The sequence below is a fragment of the Myzus persicae genome, unplaced genomic scaffold (assembly GCF_001856785.1).
Source record: "Myzus persicae strain clone G006 unplaced genomic scaffold, MPER_G0061.0, whole genome shotgun sequence".
NCBI classification, from domain to species: Eukaryota; Metazoa; Arthropoda; class Insecta; order Hemiptera; family Aphididae; genus Myzus; species Myzus persicae.
Window position 1 is genome coordinate 226,460 of NW_019101784.1, and position 19,030 is coordinate 245,489.

Below are 19,030 nucleotides of genomic sequence, written 5' to 3' on the forward strand. Positions count from 1 at the left end.
GAACATTATAATTTTTCTGTACACAAACTAATAAGAAAATTACAGAAGAAATGGATATATACTAAAGCATGTTAAAAATAATACTAAACAAAATACAAGTCATAAAAAAAACTCTTGTTATTATATTATTGCAAAATATATCCAATTTAATATTACTGAATACTAACTTAATACTTATGTATCTCGTGACATAAAATAATTTAAATATACATTGCAAATTCAGTATTATTATTCAATATTTAAACATAACGTACAACAAAGTCGATAAAAGTATAACTTGGAAAATTATGCTTGTAAACTATTATTTTATTTTATATTTCATTTGTTGTAGAAGGAGTTATTGAAACACTATTTGTACATTTTCAAATTTAATTTAAAAACCAAACAATATCTATACAAAATAGTTTAACTTCCCATTTAAAATAATAATAAAATGAGTAATGTATTTGTGTCAATGCAATAATTGTAAAAATGCATTTATTAATGTAATCCTATTTCATTTTATTTTTAAGCAAGATTCTTTTAGCTGTAGATATTGTCATTACTATATTTAATAATACCGTAAAGCGTAGGTACAATAGAATTTACACACCTGTGAATTTTATTGCAACGAAAATCCGACGATAATCCAAAGTATTTCACTCCAACATCACGGTATTATTGTTGTATTTACAAAAATGCATTTAAGAATGACACCAATATATTTTGCGAATTTTACACGCGTAAAGATGCGACTCACTCGAAGAATTCATTCGTGACCGTATCGAAATCCAAGTAACCGTAACGGAGTCCGAACAACGACTGATTATGACGGCAACACCAACTACTGGCGGATCGTATTGCCACCCTTCGGCGGCACATGCGACCGCGTTCCGCCACGGCCGGGGGGATTTGGTGGTCGCCAATGAAGGACGTGGATGTTTTTTCCGGCATTTTACAGTCGACTCTGACAACTTTAACATTTGACTAGATTAACTCACATCGGAAATCATATTTTACCGCAAATGTCAAGAACTCGAAAAAAAATGTAATAATAAATCAATACAGGTGAAATGTTTCTTTTTTTCTGTACCGCCAGTAATAGAATATAATATCAAGAAAAATTAACACATTTCATTACCTCTCGTATAAGTTATAATACATTAATATATCTCTTATGATAGATATCTTTATGCTGTAACATGAACCTAATACCTACCTACAATAATATCATTATGTTATCCCGCATAATACTGCATTATAATATTCCTTTAGAATTTCAGATTATTTCATTGTATATCTTTTAAAAAATATAATATTTTATTCAATTTGTAGAAATAATATATCATTCAAATTATTTGACTGTTAGATTTTATCGTAAAAACGTATTTTACAGACATTGATAAACCTTTTTTTTAAGGAATACCTATTTATAGTTTTAAAAATTTAAGACCCAATCACTGTTTATCACTCAAAACCGTAAAAAGAAAAATTTTGAAAATACTTTCAAGTATCCATAAACACATATCAATATATCTACCAACTGCTGTTCTTAATTTATTATTAATTTTATGTTTGGATAAGAGATAGTAATAATTATTAGGTTATTACTTATTAACAATATGGTTCTGTATATATTAAGTCTAACCAAATGGATTTAACATATTTTCTCATTTGGTGGGAACTATAAACATTTCTGCTAATAGAGGTTTCTAATATCGGGAGAATACTCAAAATGATTTACATAACTTTGTTTAGGTACAGTAGCTTTCTGAGTAGAGGTTAGAATAAATTAAATATAATACAGTATTTTAAACAAGTATCGTTTAATTTCATACAAAAAAAAATATTAAATTATTTATACAAAACTTTAAGTATCAACCTTTTTTTAGAAGTCATCTAAAAAAATACACAATATTGTAACAACCAATATAACATTGTGCAATACAAAAGTAGACAATTCACGGCAATTAAAAAAAAAATATTGAAACCCAAATATTGTGCTTAACTTAATTTGGTTTATATTAGCGAAGGTTAGGTTAAAATTTTAATTTAAGGTTGTTCATATTTTTTTTTTTTACTTCGGTTTAAATACATGAAAAATACAATCTTAATTTTTTTTTATAACCATCCGTATTTTAAATTTTGATGAAATTTTAATAATTCATGTGAATGTTTTCAGTAATCTTCCAAAATTAGAGAACATCAAAAATATTAAATATACATATATAAAATAGTCATATATTTTAAATAATTATTTTGTAAATACAAGGATGACTGACTGTCTCTACTCAGAATCATTTTCAATCGTATGCAATGATTTATCATTGGATTTAAATTTAATAAATCCATTAAAGTGACCTACCTATTCATTGACGAGGTACACTTGAAATCTACTATAGTAATATATAACAGATTGATTATTACTCGTCCGGGTTTTTTTATACATACAATTTCATCGACTCAAAACTCATAACTTTATATCATAAAATATGATTTGAAGTTTTGAACCACTGGATAATGCATTTTGTTTATAACTTTGGAAGGAAATGTGAAATGTGACTGCAAAAAAGTTGGTGATGTAATTATTTATTGTACATGGTCTATAAAGTCAAACTATTCTAGACATTTTTCGTGACTTATTTTCTGTTATAGGTTGGTATTTCAATACAAAAAATATTTAATAAACCTTAATATAATATATTAATTAATGTAGTTACTTTAAAAGTGAAATATGGTTATGTTCGACTTTTTATTTGATTGGAACCATACAATTTATGTTAAATTTCATAAAAATATTAGAAATATTATGATTTTTTATAATATCTGTGAATTGTGTCAACAAAAGTAGTTTTATTATTTTAAAAACGAATATTAAGATCGAATTTTTAAAAAGATTTATTTTATACTTTGTGTTTTTCAGATGGATTTATTTGTTATTTAAATTGCATTCGACCTTTTTTATGATTAAAATAACTTTTATATGAATATCATTATGAGTTAAAAATATAGTTTATGGTAATATTGCATTTTGAATTAGAATATTTCACTAATATATGTTTTCATAAGATGAAATTCAATAACTTGTTTAATTCAAATCATTTATTCTGAGGGTATCATATTATTATATTGATCACTAAACAGTTCATTTTATACTATTGATACGCCCAATTTTCAATATTTTATTCAAAGATTAATCTTACATACTATAAATTAAAAAAAAAAACTTTTTACTTCTAAAAAATAAGTGTTGTTTGTGAGTCATCTATTTCCTAAAGGAGTTACATTAATTTCATTTCATCAAACTATTTAACATAAAAAAACATATTTGGTATGAATTTACTTAAATATAGTAATTAATTTAGAAATAGAGTACCTACATACGATTTATTTAAAAGTTTATAACTATTAATTTGTGTAATTTTATTAAGCATTTAAAGGAAATCACAACCAATAATAATGCTAATTTTTAGGAGTAATTTGTAAGTCTAAATCAAATATTTGTACTCCAAATAATGGATCTGTCCTTCTTGTAGTTGTATGTATACGACTGAAATTAAAATTTAAAAAGCGTTGATTCTAGTACTACTAACTCGATTAACATGACGTAGTTTTTGTATATTATAAATCATTTTTCAAAGAACGATAAAGGTTATAAATGACCGACCCAGCTCCAGCACCCGAAAAACTAAAAGCGGTGAAATAGGAATGCACCCGTGTGGCGATCTGTTTGGTTTTTATTGCAACATTAAAAATATAAGTGTTCGGAAGACCCAATAAAATAATCACACCCCCCCCCCCCCCCACTACCAAGAAGATTTGGTGTAATTCAGCTATTGTAGTAATTTATATATTTTATATATGTATAATATATATATACAAAGGTATATTTATTAAATCCAATTTTAATGCAATCAAATTTTTATCATAGAGTCTCGATAAGAATAAAAAATTAAAAACTATATACTAGTTTATAATATATTTTATTATAATGCATAGTCGGAAGGTTCAAACATCGATAATAATAGGTCAATAATGTTACATATTGTGTGTAATACTGATTTCTTGATTTAGAAACTATAATGACTATATAGAGACTGATGCTCCCTACTACCCATTGTGAAATACTAGCTAGCACCCAACCCAGACACGACATCGATACTTTTTCAGCTACTTGTGTAAATCAACCTGATGAAGAAAATATAACATACACACAGTACACATAAACTTATCATTTTGTAATTAAATCTATATAAGTCTTTAAGGTATCAAACAAAAAACATTTAGTATAGTTTAAAAAAATTAATAATAATATAACTTATTATGTTACATACAATTTTTGACAGAATTTAGTTAAACTACCTACATTTCATTAATATAATACCATTCAAATATAGAAAATTAAATTACTTATAAACTACGTATAGTTATTCTATAGTATATAGCGATATAAATCTATTATAAAATATTTTTAAGCATAGAGGCTGGCCTCAGCTCAGAATAGTTTTTTATATAGGTAGGTGCAAATTATTTGAATGATTAATAATTGAATTCTAATGTCATCACATAAATTACCCATTCTGTAATATTGACCTACTCAATGTCGAGGTACACTTGAAATCTACCATACAGCATTTTTTTTGTTCATCAAACAATGAATTATTTTTTACACATTTTTTTTTTATTAATCATTTTCCTTTTCTAACTAGAATATACCCATGGCAGCTATCGTCGTCATTATTTTTGATAAAACTGCTAACATACGTGAATATAAAACTTAACTACGTACTGCATATTTAATGGAACTGTTAGATACTTATTTAAAAAACTTGAGTGATAAACAACAAATTGCTCGTACAACTATAATATTCTTCAACAAAAATCCTATATCCAATGTATTGTATTATTTTAAGTATTACCAAAAATAATGATGACATGTCTTGGGTATGGTGTTATAAATTTACTCTTATATTTTTAATATATTATGGTAGGATAATAATTGCGTAAAAAGACAGTATGTTTGTACAGCTTTTGTAATATATCAGTATACCGTTGACCAAGTGGTTGGTCAGATAAGTATGTAAATTCCGGTTTACGTGGATGACTGAGCACTGTAATAACAATGATAAATCACGTCTTCAGTCTTTACGGCACGGTGACAAAACGACGTTGGTAGGTACTGTTATTGATTTTTCAATATTCGATAGACAATATCGTTGTTTATTTAAAAGGAATTTATCATCTAACGAAATTCCATTTATTATTTTATACGGTTAAAATGTTTTATATTGCCTGCTCCTACGTGATATTTGATTCGATTTATTTATTCGCATTTTCTACATATTATAAATAATAAACAACCATCGATGTTAATTTTTTCCTACACTCAAACTATGAACACTTAGCATTGCGAGAAAAAGGAATTTCAATAAATTGAATTGAGTTTTAATTCTACGAAAATAGTTATTTTCAGTAAATTATAGGTACTCATTTGTATAATTTATTTTACTGATACTCATTTCTCCTGAAACTCGCAATACCTATCTGATATAGGTAATTGACACTTTTTTACCATCTTGAAGTCAAAGCACAACCTTTTTATACATTCTATCTTATCTTCTTCAGCCTTTTATATTATGTAGGTGCAGATCTTTTTATCTGAATTATTCTATAACCAATTCTCTTTAATATTTTTTTATTTCATCATAAACGTTAAATCTTATACTAAAACAAATATTGAACCAAATTTCAGATGTCGTATTGTTCTGTTTTCCAATCATCTGTTTGATATCTAGGATTAATTGTTATGATATTATTTTAAATTTTAGTGCCATTTCCTTCATGTACAATACAACTATTTCCACATTTTATGACGTGTTTGTGCAAAAATAATTTTCGATAATAGTTTATTTTAAAAATAACTGATCAAATTGAAATAATTTAAGTTTATTGTATTTCACACAACTAAATATTTTAATTACGTTTATACTCACTTTACACGAAAACGTATATTGATACAAATTGTATGGTATACTTGGTATACTACTAATTGATTGAACTTGGTAATATGTAGGTAAATATATAGTATGGATTATATAATCTTAAAATGTTTGAATTTTTTATCTCGTTTATTCTTTAATGGTACCATCATACAATTTTCATGTATTAATGTACTCATGTTTTGAGTTACACAATAGTATACAGCTATATTTTCATAATATTTACTAAAATTTCAAAACAATTTGTATTTTTTTTTTTTTTTTTAATTGATCCTGAGCCCGGCAACTGAGGCCATTAGCTATTAGTAGGTACTGTAGGTTTTTTTGTATTGATGGTTTGTAGGTTTTTGGAACGGTAGGGGGAACACGTGTGTGTTTGTTTTGGCAGAATTTCGAATGGGGCACCCGTAGGTTTCTGCCATGCCCCGGGGGTGGGGGATGGCAGCACTTGTTCTCCGGTCACCGCGAATTGTCCGGAGAAAAATGCCGCCCGGTGGCCGAGGATCGAACCGCGACCGGCTGCGTCGCAGCGGAAGAGTCAGACCACTCGGTCACCTCGTCCCCAATTTGTATTTTATATTGATTTTAAAATATAATAGTTATATATTTATATTATATTAAAATATAATTGTTTCAAAAATATTGTATTTCGTAAAATTGCAGTATTCTTACATTTTTAGTTTAAAATGGAAATTAAATTAATCTACTTCATATAGTATTAATACTCAAACAAAAGAATACTTGTTTACGAATTATACTTGTTTGGATATATAATGTATTTTAATCGGTTGTAATGTATACAGTAGATAGATAAATAAATATAAAGAAAAAAATGGGTACTTTACGTCGCTGTATACGAGTCGGATGATTTCAAAGCGATAATTTTATTTTAACATGCTCGTAAAATATTGTGCATATGATTTTCATAATGAATATTTAATGATGCTAAAAGCAGTAAAAAATAAACTTAACGAAGTTGAAATTGTCCAATGTTACACTTTTGTAATGTTGAAACATATCTGCTCAAAAACAAAAAAAAAAGTGTACAAATCCATACACCTCGAAATTTCGTATGCGTTCAATTGCCAAGCGCTAAGCCAACAGACACGCTATAGCGCCAACTAAGCGCGTCCAAAATATGTGACCCCATCATTATTTAGAAATTGTTCATGGGCGTCCACATAATTATCCCAACACAAAGTAGTAGGTTGCATTTGTAAACATGTTTTATAGCCCCCGAAAAAAAAATTGATTCAACATTGTTATGAACAAATGAAGAGGAGGAACCGGGGTGAATAATTACGTTAAATGCACGTTATTTTACATTGTATAAATAATTTAGTAGGTATATTATGTTAGAGTTAATGCGACTAACGTACGTTGTTTTTGCAATAAACATCTAAACATGACGTATTAGACCACGTGTATGCCAGAGTCACCGCCGTCCATCTTGACCTACACTGAACAGTTCCTCTCCAATTTTCAACACCCAGCATCCTTAAATCCTGGTATACCATATACAACTATAGCTTTCTAATTCTTCCTCAACTAGCTGATACTCAATGGTTCCTCTTGCAAACATTGCTTCATATCTTCGCATAGCGTGTCAAAACCTTGTAATCGTTAACCCATAAAGGTAACTTACACCCTCAAAGTGTACTGAATATAAATATTTTTTTGAATTCCCCATGCCAAACTAAATGATTTATTTTCAAAACTTCTGTTCAATCAATTATACAATCAAAATCAATTCGTAATGTACTTTACTTGGATACATTGGAATCAGTTGCATATATTTTGACAACATTAGGTATAGGTAGTCGAAAATGTTTACTAAAGTATTTTGGAATACTAGTAAATAGCTGTAATATGTTTTGAGATGTAGTCGCTCATTCAATCACTGTTTACACACTAAGGTTTCAATAAGTACCTCATTTATTATTTGTCTGTTAACACTAGATATATATGCCACCATGTCACAGCAAACTATACAAAGTATATTCCTTTTTATATTTTTATTTCTAATTTTTTAGGTGTGTTTAATATTTGTAAATGTTAAATATCCAATACAATCTGAAAGTAGCAATTATTAATTTACTGTAATATTAAACTCATCCAAATCAACAAATTTTAAATACTGATTATTATTACCTATCCCAGTGGTTGTAACGCCAATAATATTATTTTGTATATTTTTTGTATATTATGTCTAAAGTTCGAATTTTTTTATACTTAAAAAGCTCAAATAATATTCATTTATGCATCAAAAAATATCAAACAATATTATGCTCACAAAATTATTAATATGCAAAAATATGCTCATGTTCAAAATGTATGCATTTATACTACAAAAATATTATTTCATCTATTTTTATATTTCTTATTTTCAAATCAAATATATAAAAAAATTAAACTTATGTTTAAATTAATCTTGCTTTTTGAAATATTGAAAATATGACAAGTTTATTACCTAAAAAACAAAAAAATAAAGCAATAAAGAATCAATACAACAAACAAATTAAACAAATTAAAACTAAAAAATAAATCATACAGTTTTTACATGTATTGCACACAATTTTGTTTTGGTAATTAGTAACTAGTTATTCAGTTTTAAAAAATTTCAAGTATTCGAAGTTCTTCATTTTTGAATAACAACAAAAAAAAACCAAATCGATTTTGTAAAAAACTGATTTTCGAACATAGGAATAAATTATTGTTTTTTTTCCCCTTACTTTATTTTTGTTTTACCACGATTATTTTGAAAATAACAAGGATATTTTAACTGTTGACCCTTTAAAGTACCAACTAGATCCACTTCGATATAAGAAAAGATATTGAAGTTAAAGATTGAAACATTTTTACTGCTCCAAAAGGTAGAACGTTGTGACAGATAAACAAAAAAAAACCACACAAATAATATTGAAAAACCAATACATTTTCTCAGAATCTAAAAGTACACTCCCGTAAATGACTCAAGCGTATTCCAAAGGCATCCACTAGATACTTGACTTGCATGTTGGTAACCATAGTAGGTAGGTATATAATAATATAAAAATTGTCTACTATAAGAGTAGGCATTACTTCATAGCATCACTTAGTATAAATGTAGGCCGAACAAATCACCATTCTCTGTCAACTGTCAGTGATTCCATGACATCTCTTACCGACGTTAACCAATTATTTAACGAATTGTCACTCTGTAAATATTTTATATTCTCTAAAGTGATTCTCAACTAAATGTCCGGATCACCAGAATATTAGCTCAAATTACAAAATACATAGTGCAACAGGTAAAACCATTAAGTTTTAGCTGCTCGGTATTAGTTTTAATTAAAGGTTAAACATCACGTATTATACAAAATCTAAATCCATAATTGTATACCACGCTACCATTATAATATTAACTTTGTATAAAAATTATAAAACCTCTTGAAGTTCAATCTGTTCCTCAAAACTTGGAAGGTACGTGGTAGGCAGCGAATAAGTTATAACCTTAACACAGAGATTTTAGTGATTAATTCAAGTGACACTGTATTTAAGAGTTGTCACTACATAAAAAAGTACACAGTAAAGCAATTCACCTGCATTGGGATAGCTATAAATATTATTATTGCATTCATATCACGAAATCTATTGTAAACACTTTAGACAAATTGAATTACAAAGTTCGGATAACCAAAGTTTAAGCACTTATTAGGTGAATTGATCAGAATTATGTTCAATACACAGTTAATAATACGATTCTCCCTTTACAACCCGAATAATTAAAGAAATGAGGAAAAATTATACGAAAATGATAACGTAAGTGGTAACCGGTGTTGGTGTGTGTGTGAGTGCGTATAACAAAAACATATAAATATATTATACATATATATATATACACACTAAATAGTTGTAAAATACACCAGCACTTTAACACTACCTATCAATTGACAGTACTGGCCGATAAATAAACAAAAGGTAAGGAACCACCCCACCATGCAGCGGCTATCTTTTTACTACATCCTACTGACGATTAATTGTTGCAACCGTGTATAAAAACACATCAAAAGTATTTACTACCATTATATTGTACTATTATATATGGCTTTATATCGTCATACCGCAGTCTGTTAGTTTTTATATATTTATTCCTCGACATTTGGAAATATACTCTGTGAAGTTTCACGTTCAAGGCGGATATCGGAAACCGTTATTATTTGCTAACAGTATGTATGATGTGATCGTCAGAAAATAATTATAATGCCGAATTTACTATATTCTAAGATTGCTACTTACAAAGATTATAAAAACTTTATTATTGAAAGAGGACATGTTAATTCAATTCTAATGTGACTAACAAACCGTGAGAAATTTCAAGCTTTACAAGAAATCGGTATAACTCTGAAAACCGCAAAGTTTACAAAGATTATGTAGTCATGTTGGGTAAGTAAGGGCGAGTGGATAATTAACCAGAGATAATGTTGTTCAATGACATTTAGAGATCTTAAATGTTAAACCCTTCAGACTTTCCCACATTCCCACATTCCCACACAAGAACATAACCAATACCTACATAAAACAAAGATGAAAACAAATTTAACAAGAGGGAACATTAGAACAATATTCGTCGATAGAAAACAATTTAAGTTAGGTAATAAATACACAGGTTAACTCATGGCAAGCTATAATGTTATAGAAATATAAAAAAAAAAATAAGAGAAAAAAGTAAAAACAAATAAAACCAAGTAAACATATGGGAAAATAGTCTGATATTTATAATTAGATCTTAAACAATAATATGCAATATTAAGTATTTCAAAACCATGAAAATAATATGTAATCACTATAATCATATTATAAATTTATAATTGTATTATAACAAAATTAAACTGATATATTTATCTGTGAAATGAAAAAAAGTTTTTATAATATTTAAACGGGAGTGTTTTACAAATACCAATACGATTAAACTTTAAAACAACAAATAACTTCTGGTCTGTTCATAAAACATTTAATACACAGATTAGAATAATAACATACTTTATGCTTTTAGGTAAAATTAATTAAATCGGTACTTACTTTGAGTGCTTCTTATGAGCTTAATAATTCCGTAAGTACTTAGCGAAAATACAGTGACTCCGGTCTTGTCCTGGGTGGAATTGTTAATTTATAAGGATAATTTAAGTGTTTTTATATTATTTCATTTATACATTTTAAAATGAAGGATCACGTATTTCTAAATGAGAAAATAGCAATTTAAAATTATTATACCAAACTCCCTCAAATAATAATAAACCATAATAGCTTAAAAATAATAAATAAATAAAACAGTTATTACTAAGTACTCTGTTACTCTAAAGTGAATACCTACGTAATTATTATGAAAAAGTTTGTTATTATATACCTACATTACTTTCATTATTTTAATGATTAAAACAAAGAAAGTCAAGTTGTAAGTATAATATTACATATTGGCTTGATATTTTATCAATTACATTTCTTATTTGTTAATTTGTAGGTACATTTTTCGAAACTGTGTGAATACTTTTAAACAAACGCAGTCCCTAAACGTTTATTATCATTTTCAATTTTTTATGAGAATATCCTTCTTTGGATAGGGTGGCATAATAATATTATGAACATTATTTAGTTCCTTTCAGTATATTTCTATCGTTTCAAATATTATTATATATTGATTAAAAGTAATGAAATTTAACAGCGCAAATTAAACTGTGATAGATAAGGTAAAGTTTAACACTCCGTTAAAATCGTTTTAGTCCCAGAAGTGCACTGAATCATTAAACGCCATAAAAACTCTACAAAAGGTATTTGAGGTCACCGTTAAAATTAAAACTTTTAATGTTCATCAATTGGGTTTACTTTTAATATGTATATTTATTTATACTCCAAATTCTTCAGCTGTTTTTGTTTCTTTTTAATGGAAAAAAATCAGGCACTCGCTCTGCTGAGTAATTATAGGATTCGAATTTACTTCGCCATTGAGTAGATCACTGTAATAATTGAATATAAATCAATAGGTATTTGCCGTAAAATTATTCGGAGCAAAGGACGTCAGGATTAGCATATATTTCTAAGTTTATGTTAAATTATTATTATATTTTTGTTTGTATTTTCTTCATTAGTTACGTATTTATGCCAATAACATTATTTATTAAAATGGCATAACTGTGGATAATAAGCTAATACCAACGTGTCATAAAATAGAAAAGCGTGCAGATCTATATCGTTGGTAAAAATTGTTTACAATATTTGTCTAAATATTTTTTTAATGTCTTATTTTTAGAAAATATAATATTACATGTAATAATGAATAGTTTCCTAAGTCTCTACATTACATTAAATACTTTCCAAAGTACAACAAAATAACTACAATCAGATCAACGTCTAATTTTTTCGAGCATTAAACATCAAACGCATATCAAAAAAATCGAGGCTAAGTATTTTTGATCAAAAACTAGTCTACATCATCAAATATCTATAAATAGGTTTGAAAAACCAAATATATTAAAACTTTTATCATGTCTTGAAAATTCTTATCCAAATATTCTATCAACATTTTAGAAAGAATATAATATTATTAAAAAAATTCGACTGAAAAATACTAAAAATAAAAATATAACTGTAACCAATATAATATATTATAAATAAAATATCGTATGCAGTTATGGATACACGAAACTATGAAACACAATTACAAAATATCGTATATCCTTGACTTTTGCAAATTTCAATCTACAAACTAAATGGACGATTTCATTTTATAAGATATTATTATTTAGCCTATATTTTATGAATAAATAATATTTAAATCTTAAAAATATCTATTTTTTAGATTATAACTTTTGAGGTTAAATTATGTTTATGATGCAAATATTAAAAATAATAAATATTTTAAAAAATACTTCACCTTTGAATTAAACTCAAAATATAAAATCCTTTTATAATTTTTGATTTCTTGATATTTTTGACTTATAGAATAATTGTATGTACGCATTTCAAATTCGTTATTATAAATCTAAATAATACAACTATTTATTAAGCTAATAAAAATAAAAATAAAAATTAATAAATAAATAAATAAATAATTTATGGTGTAAATCAAAAATTATGCTAACACCATATTACTAGACCACTTACAATATTTTGTGTCTATTTATAAATAATTATAGTCTGTTTTTTCCAATATTCAATAATTAATTTTTTTACGTATTTCAATATAATTCTTTAGAATAAATAAATAATAAATCTCTAAATAATAAATATTTCAATAGTTTTAATTTATTGAAAAACTTCTGATTTAGTTTCTTATAAACATTATTGTTATGGAAAAAATAATTCTTTTTATTTTTCGTTTTCGTTTTCGTTTTATAAAATGCATTTAATATAGATAGCGGTTAATACAAAAAAAATTATTCATTGAAAAATTGAATACAATATTATCCTCAAAAAAAAAATATAATGAAAAATATTCAAAACGTAGATTTAGTCCCACCAACATATTTTCAAGGTAAAATTATGTTGTAATGTTGTTTTTAATATTTTGAGATTCGACAAAAATACCATGATATATTATCATTTTAATTATTTTTAGTATCATAAATTATAATGCTTCTTCTGGAGTAGAATAGTAATTCTAGAATACTACATCTTTTAGATTAAATAATTGTATTGGTGAGTGGTGACCACTTACCTTTACTGGAATAAAAGACTATATTTTTTTCAGATTTAGAGAAACTACGTAAAAAACGCTATTCAATAATATGTATTTACGTACATTTAAATGTTATTATTTACAAGTGTGTATAAACTAAGTATTAACACAATTAAAATATATTTTTTTTTATTTTACCTTGGTCAAAAATTTTAACAATTGTATAATATATTATTCATTATATTTTATTAAGTTATAATGTGAGTAGTGTGTACTATGTAGACATGTAGTACATAAGTTAATTATTATACTATGATTTATTTTAATTAATCTCCAATTAAAACTTAAAGTATATTAATTTTAAACATCGGCCGAATAATTAATAAATATTTAATGGCGTATAAAATAATTATGAAGACAAGGAGTATTATTTTATACTCATAAATTTGTAAAATTATAATATATGATCATAGTTTTAAAGCTGTACTTATTAACTCCTAGAAGTATCTACTGAATCATTGTTTTTCATAGACAATCCATATTATTACTTATTTTTAACAAAATAACTTGAAAATTAAAATACCATTTCATATTGTATTATTTTAAACAAAAGTATTGGATATTTGAAGTAAAAGGTATAAAATGCATAATACAATTTCCACATATTTTAATTTTTATTTTTATTTTTATAGTATACGCTATAAAATACCCAAACAGCTTTTTACATAGATATAAACAAAAAAAAACAATACATACATAATTAGTTATAACATCAAGCTATGTAAAGGTTAGGTAATAATTAAGATTGACAGAAAAAAACATGTTAGATTAAGGCCAAAGATCAATGTTATTATTATTTGACTAAGGGATCGTTCATATTTTTGATAGACCTTAAAGTGGGGAGGAGGAATGGCCGGAACAAATATTTTGGCGAGCTGTTTTTATTTAATTGAATAGTAGTAAATATTAAAAACCATATTTGTATGTTAATATCAAATATGTCCAATCTTCGTTGTACTATTTTTAATTTTTATACCATCTAAATTTATACACGGTATAAAATAAAATAAATATGTTTATTATTGTTTATGTTTTATTTAAATCAGACCATTTTTGTTCACAAGTTAATAAATTAAATTCAGACAATTATTTTCTTAATTCTTAATTATTCATTGTAGTGTTACAAGTTGTTGCCACTAAATAAAAAGGTTTTTCGTTATATCTACTTATATAATTTTGCATCTAAAACAATATAAAATGACACATCAAAGTACTATATGAGAACATATTTTTTAAATTATTTTAAAAAAGAGTAATAAATTTTAATAAAATGTTATAATAATGAAAACAAACATTGGTACTCTTAATGCAATTGTCATTTATTTTCTCTGGTATTAAATAACTATTAAAAACCATGTAATAATAATCAGACGGAGTTTTAGATAGGCAATTCAACTACATAGAGTCGTTTTTTTTTTTGTATTTATAATAATAGCTAATCTCGCACGGCGTTACCCTTGACAAATTAAATTCTCTTATAATATACAATATCTTAAACTCTGTTAAACGTAAACTGCATGTATTTTAACACAGCTATAACTTATTTGGGTTTTTTTAACTAAAAATAAATACAACTCTAAAATTATATGCAATCATAATTACTATTTTAATTTTTGTAACCGATATATTATAAAACCTTTGATTTTTTATGGTAGTGTATTTGTTAATTATTGCTGATCCTACACGATATATCCCTTGACAAATTAAATAACGATAGTGGATTTATCCTGTCTCAAATTTTTTTAAATGTAAGCTACGCATATTTTTAACATAATAATATTGGTCGTTTTGACCAAATATGAAATACAGGTCTAAAATGATATTCAGTTTTAATAACTATTTTATTTTCTATACAAAATGGCAACCCTATACAAACGAAATTGTTTGTTTTTGGTAAGCTAAAAAAATCCCTGTCTGAGCCTCTCTTTTAAACGTACAATTCAAAAAATTGGCTTCGAGGGGCGCAACCTCGAGTACAAGATTACGATTACATATATGTTCCAAATATCAGAATCTTAAGTCCGATAGAATTGGCTGTGTCTAGCTTTCACTTATACATACACACGCAAATATTACGATTTATTTATACTGAAAATTAATATTATAGGTATTAGGTAATTTAGGTACTATTTTAAGAGGTAGCATAAAGCCATAAGCGTACAATTTTGGTTTCAATAAAAATATATAGTTTTATCAAAAAGTAACTATACCTATTACCTACCGACTATGACGAGCACCATGTGACAAAAATAACAAAAACTAACAAGACTAGTAGCTAGGAATTGAGTTTATGCTTGTAAATATAATACTGAAAATAATTTTGTAGTTAAAAATTCATAAGGTTAAAAATTGTAATAGCAATATGGCTTGAACATTTATTACGGTGTCCATCATAAGTTTTTTTTACAAAATCACAATTTTTAAAAATATTGAACATAATATATACTATGTGCAATTTTTTGTATAGACTTGTAATAAGTCTATATCAATATTATATGGTATAATTTTATGACAACCTTGTACAATAAGGTGGAATTCAGTTGGGTTTTAATCCGTTTTATAGGAATCAATGTATTATTTTCTGCTCGATAATGATACTTTAATGCTTAACAGCAGAAATTATTTTAGGTAACGTACGTACTTACCTCATACTCCCATTACATTACATAGTATATATCATATTTTATGAGTAATAAAGTTAAGGTATAGTTATGTAGTTACTAGTTACTTAGGTATATCATGAGTTCGTTACAATACGATTTGAGAAAATTAATTTGTAATACACTAAACGACATTAATATCTAGTTATATCTAAAACAAACATACAATATTACAAATTAATTATTATTATGTATCCACACTCAGTATATTCTTGTTTGATTTAGTTTAGTGAACACACAACCAAGAAGAATAATTTGAGCGTTCAATCCTACTTGTTAGTAAAACAAAACTACAAATAATTATTAAATGAATTAGGTATTAAGTACATTTATTATTATTAAATATAAAATAAATAATACTAACATATTTCTGTAGTTAAAATACTAACCAAGAAAATTGTATATAGTATAATTAAAAATAAAACGATTATGATGTTTTTTAAATATCGCAAATAGGTACCTAATATAGTATAAACTGTCTATGTATATGAAATAGAAAACTTGTCCACAATTCAGCAGTTGCATTTATTTTCTTTGAATAAATTATACTTAAATTGTGTATGCTTAAGTATTTAGGTACATACTATAATAAATTACAATATGTAGATAATTTAATATCTACGAATAAAATAAAAGTTATTATATAACACTCATGCAATTAATGCAACTACAATACTCAAGGAAAGTAAATAATGCTAAAAAAGAAATGATTCTGACGTGTACCCCCCATGAAGCGGTTCGAAAAGAAAAAATAGTAGTCAGTAACATAAACGAATTGAGGTCTGAATCGAGTTGCAAGTACACTTGGCCATAACCAATTCGCTGCAGGTAGCTTTAAAGACAGACATCGATTTTTACTGGAAATTGTTGATAGTTACACAACCGAACACAGGATTAATCATTCCACTTTTTACTTACAAATACGCCAGTCAAGGAACACATTTTGTATTATTTCCTCCAAAATTCAATAATCTTCGACACATTCGAAATCATGAGACAAATGCTTATTGGTAAAATGTGCAAAGTCAATCTACCAAATATACAACCATTTAAAAAATAAATTTAAATAATAACATTACTGATTTATGAATGTATTTTAAAGAATAAATATTTTCAATGATAGCTCAACGAATATATTAATTTAGAAATTAGGTAGATAATTAGTATCTAATATTTTATTTAAATATGGCGAGAACTAATAATTACACCATTTGAGTATGCCGTTATAAAGCATGTATATTTTATTTAAATAACCTAATCAATCAATTTAACAGTTCAATACTTTTATCCTTGGTTTTAAATATAAAATGTAACTATTCGCATAATTATCGGATGTCCTTTCGAGAATGCGTTTGTCAAATCTTATGAACATAAAGATTGTGTTCAATTGTATTTATGGTTTTCCTGTAAGTGGAAACATTCACTGTCTCAAATATTTACTGTAAAAATAAGTAAATTTACTTATTTCAACTACAGATGCATCTACATATTATGTTATCAAGTATTTTCTAAACAAACTGTCACAAATTTAAATAAATGTTTGTCTTTGTCAATATTATTGCATTTCACAAATGGTAGAATATAAATATCCAGTTTAATTATAATAAATTATCAGGCATATTGAACAAAAAAACCACCATGGTCTGTAATTAATATTTTAAGTGGTTTTTAAAATCAAAAAAGTATCAATGGTTATCGATAAGTAGAGGTATCATGTATTTTTTTATCAATGATCATCGATTTACATACGGAATGCGGTGTATTGTTACGAATGGATATTAATCTCCATAGGTAGTGGTAAAAAATGATCCTACACTAAAAATGTAATTACCTGAATACTCCCGTCACTGGTATTAACGTGACAGATTGTTTAAATCGTCAAATGTATTTTTTTCTCCCCACTTATAAATTGCTTAAATAACTTCAATATAATTATTAAAAATTCATTAAAAATAAAAAATAAATTTTTCAAGAAATATGACAAATTTAAAAATAGTTTGGTGGCATGAGCAATATCATCGAATACTTGCATACTTTGACACATAGTTAAAAAAAAAATAATAACATAGTCGTATTTAAGTGATTTTATTTTTCTGCACAAAAAAAAAAAAATATTGTTAGAACATATTTTATTTGATAATTATAATTTTGATAATAATAACTATGGGCTATTCTCACTGTCCTCTCATTCCTCAAGGACTTTGTCTGGTGTAAAAAAAACATTCTCTTCACCACTTTACTGAAAAATTATACCTAACCTAACCTAATCATGTTACACTTCCCATACTATTCATACTTTTGTTACATCTAGGTGTTTCGCAAGTTCCTTTTTAAAGTTGAAATAGTGTGTACCGTTGTCGTGAATCAATGTAGTATCAGCATATGATTGGGATAAAAAAATTTTTCCCTTTTTTTTCAACTAGAGAGTTAAGAAAAATATAATTTAGAACTCAGCATTTCCATATTAGCGTTTTTATTAATTTATAATTTTTTAATTATTATTATGGATAATAAGTCACATGTTAATATTTTTAATTTTAAAGCGGTAATATTATTGCATTCTAAAAACATATTTTTAAGTGTAGCTAAATTATATGAACATTTTTAATTGGATTCCAATTGTGTTTGATGGAAATCTGAACTTTCTTACAAAAATATTAACCGTTTTTTTTATTTGT

At 25.9% G+C, this 19,030-nt stretch overlaps 2 protein-coding genes across 3 annotated transcripts in view; one reads left to right on the top strand and one right to left on the bottom strand.

Moving 5' to 3' along the window:
* Positions 1-813, bottom strand: part of LOC111030415 (igLON family member 5-like) — a 174,462-nt gene extending 173,649 nt beyond the window's left edge. For both annotated transcript variants that reach the window (XM_022309887.1, XM_022309888.1), the window contains exon 1: positions 593-813. The gene's annotated coding sequence lies outside the window, so the exon portion shown is untranslated. The remainder of the gene's footprint in view (positions 1-592) is intronic.
* LOC111030414 (nose resistant to fluoxetine protein 6-like) overlaps positions 1-19,030 on the top strand; it is a 151,852-nt gene that overhangs the window by 88,077 nt on the left and 44,745 nt on the right. The gene's annotated exons all lie outside the window — the stretch shown is intronic.